The following is a 15,593-nucleotide window of genomic DNA, read 5'->3' as shown; positions in this document are numbered from 1 at the left end:
TGTGGACTCTGACAATCCATGAGCGAGAGAACGTAGTCAGCGGGCAGGCCTACCAACTCTCCGCTTGCTCTCTCGGCGGCCCCACCACGATTCACGATGCACACTTGGTAGCGATAGGTGTGCGCGATCTGTCTCGGGGAACCGGTGAAATCGTTTTGAAGAACGCCGATCTCCCAGGTTTGTCCTTTATATATGTATGATGAAATACTAAACAACTGCGAAATCATGTTCCCCTGTTCTTGTATCCTTTTTCTATTAATCGACATATAATATATGATCCATCCCAATTTCTACTTAATCAATGTGATCAATTAAACTATTATTTTTTATTTAGCTCTCTACCTTATTGTATAAAGTTACTTTATTTATCTTCGTAATTAATAGGGGAAAAAGAATCTAAGCAATAAGTTAGATTTGTTTGATTTAGTAATTGTAAAAAATGATGGGAATAAGATTTAACGTGAGTGAAATGTAAAATATGATGTATTAACTCAACCGATATTTATAAACAAAGGAAAAATAAAAGAAACATCGAATAATATCGAATTACAAATTCTCATCTTGGAATTTCAAATAACGGGAAAATATAAGTATGAAGATCCTGCATATACATAGCTGCAAGTAACGATTCACAATAATTCTGATCAATCCATTACCTGGAACACCTTTAATCATTCAGTTACTGTTAGCAACCCACGCTATTTGCAAGATAGAAATTGCGTAACCCTAAATCATAGTGATTATAACGTTCTAACGGTACAATTACATTTGACATTAATGCTAGATATATAGATATATCTGTATACACCCTCTTATATATAAATTATTTAGGCCATGTATGTTCATAGCTACTTTATTAAAGAAGAACAGCTGAAGAAAACAATAGCTATTTGAACCTAATAATATAAAATTTCTAAATAAATTTTCTACACAAATACAAAAATGTACTCAAAAGTGCGTGCAACTAATGCATAACGAGATTCAATGTCCATTTACATGTGTAGTATCAATCTTTTTAATTTTGCTAAAATTCATAAGAAAATCTGAGAAAATAAAGTTAATTGCAGCAATGTAAAATGAACAAGCAACATTTTTGTAACTGTGAAATAACACGTCTTCAAATGTGTGAGTGAATAAAATAGTAAAAATTTATATCTAATCTATTATACGTAATCCATTATCTGTAATTCCTTACACCAGAGAGTGAAACTTATAATATCGTAATTTACACAGATCTTAGATATAGAAATAAATTCATTGTGTTGAAAAAAATTTCATAAAAGTAACAAAATATAATGACCTATTAATATTAATTATTTATCATTTTATCTATTTTTGCTAAAGAAATCAGTAATATACCCTTAACTACGTAGAGTACAAAATATTTTATTCTAATTCAGGCAATACATTATTTATTCTAATTATCAGTTACAGGTACAAAATATAACATTCCAAACAATTACCGAAATCGTAATAGAACTTCAAGATACGATTAAAAGGAATAGTTCACGTTGCACAGTAACCATCCTAGTAGGATTCGCATCATCCACGGGCAAACTTCATAACATCCTACCCAAGATTACACTAAAGATAAACTGCTCGTGCATAAAACATAATTTGCAACGAATGAATCGTAACAGAACAACTTTACGACAAAAAATAGAAAAGACGTTAATTTTTCACGCGATCCTCGGTAGTCTTGGTTCGCAATGACTGAGCATTCGAACTTAGGATATTCGATTATCGATTATCACTTATTCGTGTCTCCATCATCTCAAGCACTGGCACAGCAGAGAGAATTCTCCAAGGTGGCTTCTGGTCTATGACTTATTGTTAGTCATATCGACCGACACTCGTCGTATATTTTCTGACCCAGAAAGAGATTCTTACGAGCGGAGAAGCGGAGTCGAGAAACAAGTAGTGGATCGAGTCGACCTAAACGCCTAACACGTCTATTGCTTTACTGCCGATAAGCATACGGTTATTACAAATCAACGATTAGGGCGTTATTGCAAGTCAAACATCGTTACGAAGTGAGGAATCACTAACGAATTGCTTTTACGTCCAATATTTACTCATATTTTTTATTATTATTATTGATACTGAAACGTAAAAGAAAAATCAAAATTTTATAAAGTACTATCACCTGCACGCTGATATCAAATATCTTATCAATCAATGTTTGTTTAGTTTATTTATTTAATTTCCACGTTTAATTTCCTGTGCACACATGTGAAATGTATACATACATCCATTTCCTAAAGTATTTATATTTTAAATATTTAATATACATATATTTCATACATTTTATGTCAACACCATTTAATATTTTATATAAATATTTTTTATTGTTATATATTTACCTTTAAAATGTTATAATTTATTATCTTTATTACATAGAATAATGATACTGATAAAATATATCAGTATTATAGAAAAAAAATAGTATAAAACGAGTTAACCATCTTTATTTGTTTTATACTCTTTACTATATTAGTAACACTTTTACTACTTTAGAAGAAACTTACAAATATCGTATAAATCGCGTATACATACATATGTGTAGATGTCCGAATGTAAGATTTCTTTTATAGAGAACTGAGGAAATTAAATACTTCATTACTGCATAACTTCAGAATTCCTATTATTTAAGATTCACAACTTACATTACGAACATATTTTTCATAATACAAATACTAATGCAAATACTAATATCGTTTTGCGTTACAACCTTGGCATGTAAAGCAACCAGTAACACAGGTGCGAGCGTGATATAATATCATTTCCTTTAGCATCGCAACCTACGTTTGACTCACGAGATGATCAATTATGGTTTCTGTTAAGAGAAAACGAATACAGCAAGTATATATTCACTGACATCTGCTTGTTAATTTAATTGACAGATTATCGGAAGAAAAGGAGAAACAGAAGAAAAATATGGAAATATCTTTTCAAATTATACGACACAATATTGTAATTCAAAGATTAAATTTTGTAACTGTATTTATTTTTTATTCTAATTTTAGATAGTACCTATTTGTCAGAGTAAACATAGTAATGCAGCGTAGATACACATAAACAACATCTAAAGAAGATATTCTTATTCTTCCTAAAAAAGCTCACTTTTAAAATTACTTTTGTAAGCTGTTTAAGCGCGTAACGCGTGGAGCAATCATACTTTTAGAAGGGTTAGTTATAATACTTACAATCCCATTAAATCTACATGCAACCGATTACACGATAATGAGCATGAGTTTGACAAAGTTAGGGGAACTAGCAATGATTATAGTTTACTATATTACATATCGGGTATAATTTATTTTAGCTTTTTGCTATTTTCAAAATATTTCGGATTAACACTAATAACGTAGACTTCACAAAGTATTTTTCCATAAAGAAGTTTTTTTTGTAAAAGTGAACACCTATTAAATTGTGTCTTTTAATCTAATAAACTAAATAAATAAATTTTTAAATCAACCTAATTTCTATATCTTTTACTTTTACAGTAACCGATATATATGAAATGTAGTAAACATGATCTTAACTTCGTTTATAATTGCACATCGTTGAAAACAAACTAACCTTAAAAATATCATTTTTATTTAAAAGCGTGTTAAAAGAGAAACTACAATACAAATGTAAGTTTCTTCCGCTTTCTTATTTTCTTCTTTTACACGGAGTCGCTGAAACTTCTGAATACAGACACAGCTTGCACATTTTAGGCGACGTGTAATTGTGAAAGGTTCCTCCTGTGTGAAATCGAAATAAAGAAATCGTTGTGAGCACACCTTTACACAGTGTCTTAGAGAGAGGAACCACTTAGGTAGAGCCATAGTAACTCTATAACATAAGCGTGCCAGTTGGTGGCAAATTTGCGGATGCGTGCAATTGGCATTGCCTATGCCCTGCGTATACCTATATGTTGGCAATGGCAAACCGGCTGTCCAATCGGCAGCTATGAAGCAGTTAACTTAATATAGGCGCACTCGGAATGTGTGCCATCGACGACCTCGAGGCCTTCCCTAGGTCAGTGCTAATTCTCCAGAACCGACCACCTCTTCCGAATTTCCGGTCAACCTTCAAGACGTCGCCGACGCTGATCAGAAGCCACTATCCTATTATAACCGATCTCTCTATCTCTCTTTCTCTTTTTCTTTTCTATCTTTTCATCCTATCTTTTCAAAATATGAGCAAGAATTTCTCCTCTAGTAATAACTATAATTCTATGAATTGATTTTCTATCGATGAAATCCATATTTCATAGTACTTTATTATTCATTCATATTTTTCTCTGATAAATAGAAGTGGTAACTAAAGTGTAATAGTACAGAGCCAACGGTGATTGAAGAAATTTACTTTACACAGCGTAAATAGAAATGATAACGCGGAATATAGTGATTCACTGATTCCTGAATTAAAGTTTTATCAATAGCTGTTTATACAATATATGGAAAATATTATGAAAAACGCTTGTTCTGTAAATATCAAATGAGTTTCAAAACTATTATACAAATATAGGTGTAAATTGTTACGTACGTGTAAAACTACATATATTCGATTTTAGAAAATGAAAGTTTCCACATATTATTTGGAAATATGAAACATGCTACAATATATTAATTTTTCAAATAATTCAGTCCTCTGAAAATGTAGATGACGAAACATATATTATATGAAGATAAGTACTTTTCTTTGCGAATAGCGTCTCTTAGAAATGTATCAGTCTCCAACGTATGAAAAGTCGCGTTGTCTGATTCCAAGAATATTTCGTATTTATCCACCTACCTACTCCCGATATCGATATTACCAGGCAATCGAGGAAATTTGCAGCAACATATTTGCAGTACGAACAGTAACCAATAACGACAAATTGAAGAACGTAATTTCAGTCAAAGAATTGGTGAGTTACTAGTGAAATTTTAATAAAACTCTACAACAATTTCTATACAAATTCTTTCATTACTATGTAAAATTGTATATATATATGTATGATGTTAAATTGGTACAAGAATCGTTTGTTTCCTTTTCTTTGATCGTAGGTGTTTCTTAGCCAAGTTGCGTGTTATAACATCAAGAGGGTCAATTTAGTCGAGACCCATGTTTTCTCAGTAAATAGAATAATTGGAATAAGTGCAGATTTTTGTACGTAAAATTCAAGCTAATGTAATGATTCAATAGAGGATTTATAATTCGTAGAAATACACAAATTATAACATGATGCGATACTATTACGCTTATTGTAAATTGTTTTCATCCAATCATCGTTTAAGTAAGTATAATTTTATACATGCAAATGCTTACAACACAGTCATTTAATGAAATTCATGAATGAGATTATGTCTTTGTTACGAAGCTTGCAATTCCCTATTTTATGTATATGTATTATCATTTTTGCTCAATATATTTTTACTGAATATACGTGTCATAAAATTGTATTGAGTTATATCATTGTTTTTGGCTTAGTGATTCATAAATCAATATGTATTTTGATATGTTCGTATACTTTACAGCGTTAACGATTCAAGGTGTGATAACAAAAATGAAGATAATATTTCAAGAATATTGCTAAAAGTTGTATTTATAAAAAATTTGGGGCATTATTGGTATTAGAATAATAATGTTTGAATAATTTATTTTCGAATGATGAAGGTAATATAGAAATATGTCAATTTATTTGAAACTAACTTTCACCTGACAAACCACGTTTTTAAATTATTACATAGCTTAGGCGAAGTCAAGATCAATTATCTTTTATTACTTTCCAATCTCTAACGTACTACCAATACTTCCTTACTATTAGTCATTCTTGACATCCTTATTGAAAATTTTTAATAATGAAATCCCACAATTTATGATATTACTGCCCAATAAAGATATCTGTGAAAAGAATTTTTAAATAATTATATTACATAATAGAAGATAGTAATAATTTTTGTGCATAATCATTTTCTATTTTTGATGTGCAATGATGTGCAGAAGTCTTCGATATTCCTTCGAACTAGTTCTGACAGTCTTCTGCATATATACATATGCAAACATATATATGTATGTTGTAATAACTGCTTCCGCCTTTTTATCATAGGTCCAAAAAATTTTTAATTCAATATGAATTAAAATTTCTTTAATATTTGCTATCGAGAAGTATACACGATTGTACTTATTACAGCATTCATATACTAATTAATTACGCCCAACTATATTAAAAATTGGTATCGTTTAGTAGTAAACAATTATTACTGTATTAAAAAATTATCACTGTGAATTCGTAAGTTTACATCATCGTCTACAGAATGTTTTTTAAATAAAATCTAAATTGTTACTTTTTGATACTTTTTAAATTAAAATTAAACTGCAAGCTTCTTCTCTTATAAAATTACTTAATATTTAATTGCGAAGCACGTTATAATCTAAACTTACTTATTTGTATACATCATCGTACTGATTGCGAGTATCATTTACGTCAAGATTAATGACAAAAACATTACCACATGTACACAAATCATTATTAATCTAAATTATCGTTGTGAATGCGAATCGACTTTTACATAATGCAGCATTAAGTCAACAGAAATTATACTCTTCAATTACAGACATATGTGCCATTTCGGTACGAAACATTCCTTAACAACAAATCCAATTACACGACTGGTCAATTAAAAGCAACCAGCGAAACCAAAGCAGCGAATCACGTCGGAAATTGATACGTTAACTAAATTTTATTAATAATATATCTTGATCTTGTTGTCATGCAACGAATACAGGAAAGATTATCGTGCCTTTTCTTATAGCCTATTTCAAACCTCGAGCCGAGAGAAGACAAATCAAAGGGAAATCTAATCTATCGTCGAAATTGCATTAGTTGTCCGTGGCGGTTGTTATAGATATGTCTTGCGTAACACTGTATCGCAGACGCGGTGAGTAAAAGAAACTCGGGTAGAACTCTAATTGTAAGCTTTAAAAGTAATAATAAAAAAAAGGAAACTGATAAACGGAAAATTAGTAAGGAATTAAGAGAGATAGAGAAAGCAATGTAAAAATAGAAGAATAAGATTCGTTAATGTTATACTTTTCATTATATTATTATTTGAGTTTCTCGATACTGTATCTACTTTATGAAATAAGCTTTTATAATATGTATACATATATGTATACATATTCATTATTACACATAAAAAATAAATATATGTATATATATTGCATATTTGTATTACACACATATTTTACTAATTATATATTTGTTTTCTATGAATATTATTTTTATCGTATATTCTAATAATTATATATCTTATGTATTAAACTATTTTCTATTTTATGTAATTAGTTTCAATATCTTTATGCAAAACAAACTGATATATATATAATTTTATATTTTAAGTTTTCATAAGATGACATATTTGTGATTTTTCGAATTTCAAAAGTATCAGTAATATATTGCGATTTTGCGACGTTTTGTGAACATTGCGAAATAAATTTTGAACGATTGAGGCCCGAAGTATCAGAAATCACAAGTATGTTATGTAATTATTTTATATGAAATTAATATAAAAGATAATTTTCAAAAGTAACAAAAATAATAAATTTGAGAAAATGACATACTATTAACTGGGAAAAAGAACATGGTAATTCACTCTGATGTTTAAATATCTTTACTTACAATTAGACTATATGAATTATTGTATTTAATATAAGAAACAATGCTACTGACTTAACAACAATCTTCCGTGTATGCGTCATGCAGGTAAGAGTATTTCACTTAGTATAAACATTTCAAGGATTTCGACTTTCTCCTTAAACATTTCGCGCGACATATTTTATCGTGTTGCTAACCGAAAATTTGTAAGTGTATCGCTTACTGCTTTTACTTGTATGAATGAAGACAGAATTATAATGATAATGCAATTGCAATTTTCTACAAACAGAAATTTTAGTATTAAAATAAACTATTTAGATAGATATATTCTACATAGAAGATGTTTGTGATACCCTAGCCCCTACAACCATGCATATTATTCATAAAAATTATAATAATACTATGAAAAAAATACGAAAAATGAATCTCCGTAAAAAATATATCGTATTCTAAGAGTGTACGTCATAAAAATGAATAAAACATTGATAAACTAAAATTAAATAAAAATCTAGAAAAGAGGAAAATGTATATTTTCTGAGAAACTTCATAAATATTCATTTTCATACGTTTTTACATATTTCCGTAAATTCGCTCACACGCTCACACGCATTTCACTACAAAACTAGAAGAAAAAAATCATAAAACTGTTCTTCATGAGATACTAATTATAAAGTTTCACGTAGTAGAGCAAACACTAATTGATAGAAAAGATTTAATATCCCGTAAAAGAAAAAAGATAACTTTAATCTGTTTTTCCATAATACAAAAGAAACATAGAATGGTACAAGGATACAATAGTTCAAAGTGTTCACTAGTATTAGCTATTATGGCAGTATAGATATTTTTTAGAACTTTCTATTACACGGCCGTGATCATTTTGATTTAATGAATTCTCCAAAAAAGAAATAAATTATTACTTACTTCTATTGGATATCGCGACGTGATTAAGGTGCAGAACAAAATACAGCTAAATGGTGTAAAAGCCTTCGAAGCTCCTTCTAACACGCTCGAACATGGTACCATTACTTGACCTGAACCCGAAATTTTAAACAGTCAATTAGTTCCGTGCTGGCCACCTTATAATATATTATGAGGAAACGAGTAATTTACTTCTGAAGAAGAAATTTCTTTTAGATATATTTTATACATTGATTTTAATATCAAATTACAATTAAATAAGATAAACAGACAAACAAATCCAGAATCTGAAGTTGTGAGCTTTTACATGTTTTATCACTTGGCTGCTGACAATTCCAATAATTGATGTCGTAACGTCTACTTAGATACTTGGAAGTATGTGCCGTCTGATAAAATAGTCCACGCGAAGGTATTACGTTACGCCCACGTAATAAACGGCGTTAACGCGAGAATGTTAAGAGCTAATGGACCAACTTCCCGGACACGGCGAGTTTCAACGGCCGCGGCCGTAGCGAATCCTCTGGCAATGACATTGCCGTCTGTCACGTCGTCGACGCCGAACAATTCCTCGTTATCATCTTACTGTGTTAACTATTTATATCATTGAAACCATAATATTTCTTTGCACTCTTATTTGTCAGCAAAGAAAACAATATTTTTCTGTTGCAAGAATAAATACATTTCGTTCCATCTTATTCCTAGCAGGCAATTTATATATCTCAATTTTTACTGCCTACATGTATAATTAACTGTAATGGGCATAATTGATTTTATCAAGAGATAATAAACTACAAATTTTAACTCAATTGAACTCAAAAAATGTGCTTTAACTATAACTTTAACCACCAGGTTAATTACAGCGCAAGTTTCAATCAAAAATACTTTCAAACAATTTTAATTGAAATTAAAATACAAATCTCCCAAAACAGCAACACAAAGCATTTTTCGAAATCATAAATATTGTTTAATAACACTGTTTTTTAGAAAAGTTAAGTTCCCATTAAACTGTTACAAATAAGGTGTACCTTTGTTAATTTTGAACTACAATTCCTTCCACGATTATGATTCAATGATGTAAAATAAAGGGTATGTATATGACATAGCACTATAACTAGCAATCATTTTCTTCACAAATTTAAACACGCCCGTGACTTTTTGACAATTTTACTATCACTTACCTTATTTATTCGTAAACTAGAAACTTTGAATGATTTTCACTAAATTTTGAGATTGTGTGCCTTAAAAAATATATGAAAGTGTACAGCAGTGTAATAGGACAAAGGTGTCCTTAATATGACTTTACCTGGTGATACCGTTCGATAGCTCATCAAAAGAAAACATACACTAATTTTTAAGCTTTTACCTCGATCGGAAAGCTAATTACAGAATAAATTCTGATTGTCGGTTTTTAGCTTACTTTGCCTATTTAATGGTACGCAAAAATATTGAAAAAATTCGGGAACATCGTAGAGGCAGTAATCTGAGCTAGAGAATCTTTTTAGATTTTTGTTTGCGAATTCTAAGTATACGAAATAGAAAACTCTACAAATGCTGGAAAATACAGATTTCGCATTAATGTTTTAGAACGATCATCTTTTTATTTCTACAGTAGCGATATATTAACACGATTATTATCTTCAAGCTTCTCCGGAATTTTTGATAGGATGCGCCGTAATTAAAAAGATAAAAAATCGGCTTCTACGATGTGTTTCGAGCAAAAACGTGATCAATACTTTCGATTTTTGCATTTTCTTTTGTCTATATACTTGAATATATTACATAATTTTTAACATTCTTGCATTCGAAAGGATATTTATATAAATGAAAGAAATCAAGCTGGTTTAATCAATCGAAAATGTATCCACTTGACGTTGCATCTAGGAAAGTACATTAGTTGAGATATCCGACTGCGGAACCGCTATGAACTTTTTTCCTCGTAGATTCGATGCAAAGCATCCCAATAAATCTCTTAGGAAATATGTATCTATATTTAACACGATGAGTCATGACCTTAGTCGATAAGAACATTTCCATTCTTCTGTGTATTGAATCGCAAAATATTCTACAATAAACCGTCGTACGAATTGAATTACTTAATCCATTCATGAAATATAGAGCGAAAAGGTATTAAATTTGTTTCTTGACTTTCTCGTGCATCGTGACATTTCGTCATACAATAATTGATATTAAACGTATATTGAATGTAATTTGATTCTCCACACGTAACTTTAAATGTATAGAATTACATTACAAATGTACGACATCGTAAGATCTTTTGATTCCAGGAATCAAATATCTGAGAATTCGTTAAACAATTAGAATAGCATATAATGCATAAAATTAAAAGCATATAGTTAAGATTGTTGTATTTGTTGTAATGAATAATACAGAATGTCCATTTAAATCGAACATCTAAATAAGAAATAGACCGTGGATGATTATGTATCTATAAGATATTTATAAACACATATATGTATAGAATGCTACATGAAATATTAAAAAATATATAATATACATACCCATATAAATAAAATACCCATTATAATATTTATTTGACAAAACAAACTTTTGCTTCAGTTCCATTTTTTGAGCTGTGTATATTCATAAAGCTAGATACATAAACATCCGCCATCTAATGAGAGAAAACGAATAATTGTAAGAGGGATTTAAATGGTTTCAAAGGGTGTATTTGATCGTCGTAAAGGTTGCTCCAATGTTATCAACATTTTTTTACATATTAACATCTGCTTTGTTTAACAAATACTTTGTTCTCTAAATTTTGTTGTATTACAATGTTCTCAGACGACTGTGATTCGAACGGTGTAACGATATATGATATTAGATTGATGAAAAATTGCGTGGAAGTTTACTGATGACAAAATATATCATTATAGTGAAGAAGGAAAAATAAGTACCTATATATCAAGTGTATTATCGTTATCGTCTTCATAATTTGAAAACAAGATGTGGAGCACCAAACTCAAACTAAAGGTATTGTGTGTGTCCACAAGATACTCTCATAACTCTAAGAAATGAAAACAGAAGACAAGTATGAGAAAAGGTTTAATGTCGAAACTTATTTATGTAAAATCATTATTAAAAGAATATAAACAATAAGCAGACTAAAAAATTGATGAAAGCCATCCAAAATCATCAGAAATAATACAGTCTTTTAAAGAGCAATACAAAAGTGGTACGAAACAGGGAAAACAATAAGCTCATAGTTGCGAAGAAGAGATAATCTTCCACGAATGGTAAATGAATCATGTCACCAATTAATATAGTATGATCAGTAAAATGTATTGTATCTTATTTTTTCTTGCTATTCTTTACACTTAATCATTCTTTCAATGGAATAAACACAAAAATTTTACTGCAATCGCCAATCAGTTAACTTTATATATTTAGAAGAAAAAAACTATAAAAAATTTCTTTGAATATTTTTTTCTTCCTGTTTCATATATTTTATTTACATATTTACTTCAAACGCAAGACATTCACGTGAGATATGTAAATTATTTATAGCAGGTATTCTCCATTTAATCATTAACCCAAACTAAATCAAGCCGAAATTAATCGGTTAAAACGATTACATATTTACTCCTCTATACGTTTACCGATCAAGTTAATTTAAATTAACGTTGTGCTGTAATAATATAGAGTTATAGGATACATTGTTTATCGTATACGATTACAGGAAATGTATAAGTTGGCCTACTTTGTAGCGATATTCAGGGAGAAGCAGGGTTTGAAAAGAATCTATAATGACAGTTGAATTGAAATTGATCTGACGTTAAACGGAACCCTTGGTGAAACTTGTCACGTTAGATTAAGCTTTAGAATTATGGATATTGTTAACTAACGAGAACATTAGCTTTAGCGATACCCGCGCTGGAAACGATGATTTGCGAATAAACATTCTAACATATCCGTCCGTAAAAAATACAAGCGGTATTACACAGTTCTATTGTAAAGTGATCCACCGTATCTGTGACCACTGTCTGAGGCCAGGTGTTTGTAAGTAATCCATTCCCAGACAAAAGTGCAAAATTCAACCATTCAACCACTCGAAAGAGACAAATTGAAATTGATCCTCGATTAGTCACGATATTTATTATTTTGGTTAACATGAATTTGTTACCAATGATACAAACGCTATTTTAAGAAATGCTGTAGCTTTGCACTTTTTTTCATCAAATACGCGTATTCCACTACAAGCCTAAATATAAATTGCGTTATCTGATAAGAATCCTCGTGATATCATATACAAACTAGATAAAAATCTTTTCCTACTTGCCGCTCATATGACGAAAGAATATCAAGGATAATGATACTTTATCGAAAAGTTTACTTCAAGACTAACTCATTTCAACGTACTGTACAATGCAATGTAATATGCATTAAAACTATTTTTAATTTGCCTTCCTTGTGTTGAATTCAAATACTTGTTAATGCTTTAACATCAAAAATTTAGAACGCTATAAAAATACTTATGTCAAAATAACAATATTCTACTGAATATAAAGAATATTAATAATATTAATACAAATTAGATATCAATGAGGAATCTATGATATTAATTTCATTAACCTTATCGAAATCAAAGCATCAATAAGATACGGATTAGATGTATGGTAGTAGATAGGTGTATATAAGGTATTTGAGACTCATATGGGACTTTGTGTCATATGTTCTGAAATACCGATCGTGCAAAAAGTCAGAAGTGTTGTTATGCCATTAACTAAGGATTGGATAGACGTGATATTAAATGGGACTTTGTGTCTCACGTTCTGGAATACCGACTTCGAAGAAGATCAGGATGTTTCTTGCGCCCTCTGAAATTTGCTACGAGGAGCACAGAAATTATGTATATTCAATTCAATTTTCAGCTGCAGTTTAATTCTAACTCAAACGAAAACGAAACCACTAACTAGAAAAAGATCTTCATCTGTTAAAAGTATAAAAGCACGGGTGGTATCTAATCATATTTTTAATGATTCATAAAAGAAAATTACGACATTAGTTATGGCTGGAATTAAAATTAAATTTTATTACAAAATTGCGAAGAATACAATTGCAATACGAATACTTCTACATTCATGCTAGCACATAATTAAATGTAGAATTTAATGTATTGTAGGCTAAACTTCAAGAAATATAATGCTAACTTTTGAAATTTTTATGGATAATATTTTATACTACCATATTAGTGTGATATTGAGCATGATGACATACTGTTGGTGAAACTGCATCAGATGATCCAGGAGCTGGTGCGTGCTTCCACAGTTCAGTGGAAGAAGATTGGGCATGATATAGGCGCAACACTATTTTAGAAAATGCGAACGTTCATTAACGCAACTTTAACTAGAGAACTGATTAAAACAATCGCAATGGAAGGACGCAACACTAATTCTTAAAACAAAAATAAAATTACTATCCATATACGAAGAGAAAGCTAATTCAAATATTGTGCTACTAAAAATCGCAATACTATGAAATTAATAAAACTTTAGCGTTTCTAAGACTAAAAGAAGAAAGAGAAACTACAACATGTATTAATTCTCTACAAAATTCTGACAATTCATAATCAAAGTTGCTAAAGACAATCGCGATGTCATAATTCGCAACACTAAAATATACACGAATATCATTTTTTCGCAGCACTAAGATATCATTTTATCAGAACTCCAATTCAAGCCGTAATTAATTTCTCGCAACACTAATAAAAAGACCGCGACTTGCTCAATGTAATGGAAGGACGACATATAGTACATAGTATATCGGCAAAAAAAATACTCGGCAATACAAATACTAAAAGCAAGGTTAATGGCAAAGTAGTAACGAGAATGACTTTCCATTCTCTGGATGGCCCAGAAGATAGAAAGCCATTAGTAGTTGCCCTTTTCTATGACAAATTTGCCGGGCCAGTTACCCGTATCGATTTGGACCTTTCATCCTGTGACGTGGCTGAGTAACCAGAGGAACAAAAATGCATGTAACTCACAATTAAATGCGAAGAGCGTTGTCAACGATATTGTTGTACCTCAAAGGAAATTACCATCAAGCCATCATCAAATCGAAATCATCAAATTCAATAGAAGAAGTGAAGACTGGAAGAGGCCTAATAAAGCATAAAATATAATTATTCTCCATGACAATGCTAATTATTTTGAAAGTTTGAAATAATAAAAGACTGATCTTCACTAAATAGAAAATTTTAATAATAATATTCAATTCAAGAATGAAAGGTTTACACTTATCAATTTTTCAATCAGATTCTACCTTTTAATTAATAATAATTATTGTAAAACACAAGGAATAGAATTAAATGAAGTACAAAATAAGAAGATACTTACATTTTTTACTTTTAAAGCACCATTAGGTCCTTTCCGATCCTCGGAAAGGAAAGGAAAGAGTGACATTCTTTTAACAAATAATGAATTATTATAATTTGTTCCCAGAAACATTAATCATTGTTCGAAGAATGTGAGATAATAAAATATGAAAATATGAAATATGAAATATATAAAATATTATATATATATATAATATATAATATATAAAATATGAAATTTATTTTTTAATGAATAGATAATAATTACAGCAAAATATAAGAATATACAAATATTCTTACATGCTTAAAACGGAAGTCTTAATTCATTTCGACAACGAGTACATTTCTTTTATTCTAGTATGAAAAACGACAAATCGCAATAAATTGTGTGAAACTACGAATATAAAGTTAATCAAATTAAGATTCTCACTATTTTGAAGCAATACTTTGGTATCGTATATTAAATTTTCCATATTTATGACGAACTCTACACTTGCTTCCTTTTCTCAATATGACGCCGCGCTAAATGATGTAATTTCAAATTTTAATCTCAAAATTTACCACCAGGGTGCACTTGGATCAGGAACGTATCACGTTCTATTAATACCCGGATATTGTGTGATTTTTTTAAATTTATTTCTATAAATTATGTTTGCATGTTAACATATTGCGGATTAATCGTTTTTCCTACTCAAGATACAGTTAAACTTC

This window comes from Bombus flavifrons, chromosome 4, assembly GCF_040668555.2.
Source record: "Bombus flavifrons isolate JBK064 chromosome 4, iyBomFlav1_principal, whole genome shotgun sequence".
Classification (NCBI taxonomy): domain Eukaryota; kingdom Metazoa; phylum Arthropoda; class Insecta; order Hymenoptera; family Apidae; genus Bombus; species Bombus flavifrons.
Note: the sequence above shows the minus strand (reverse complement) of the source record.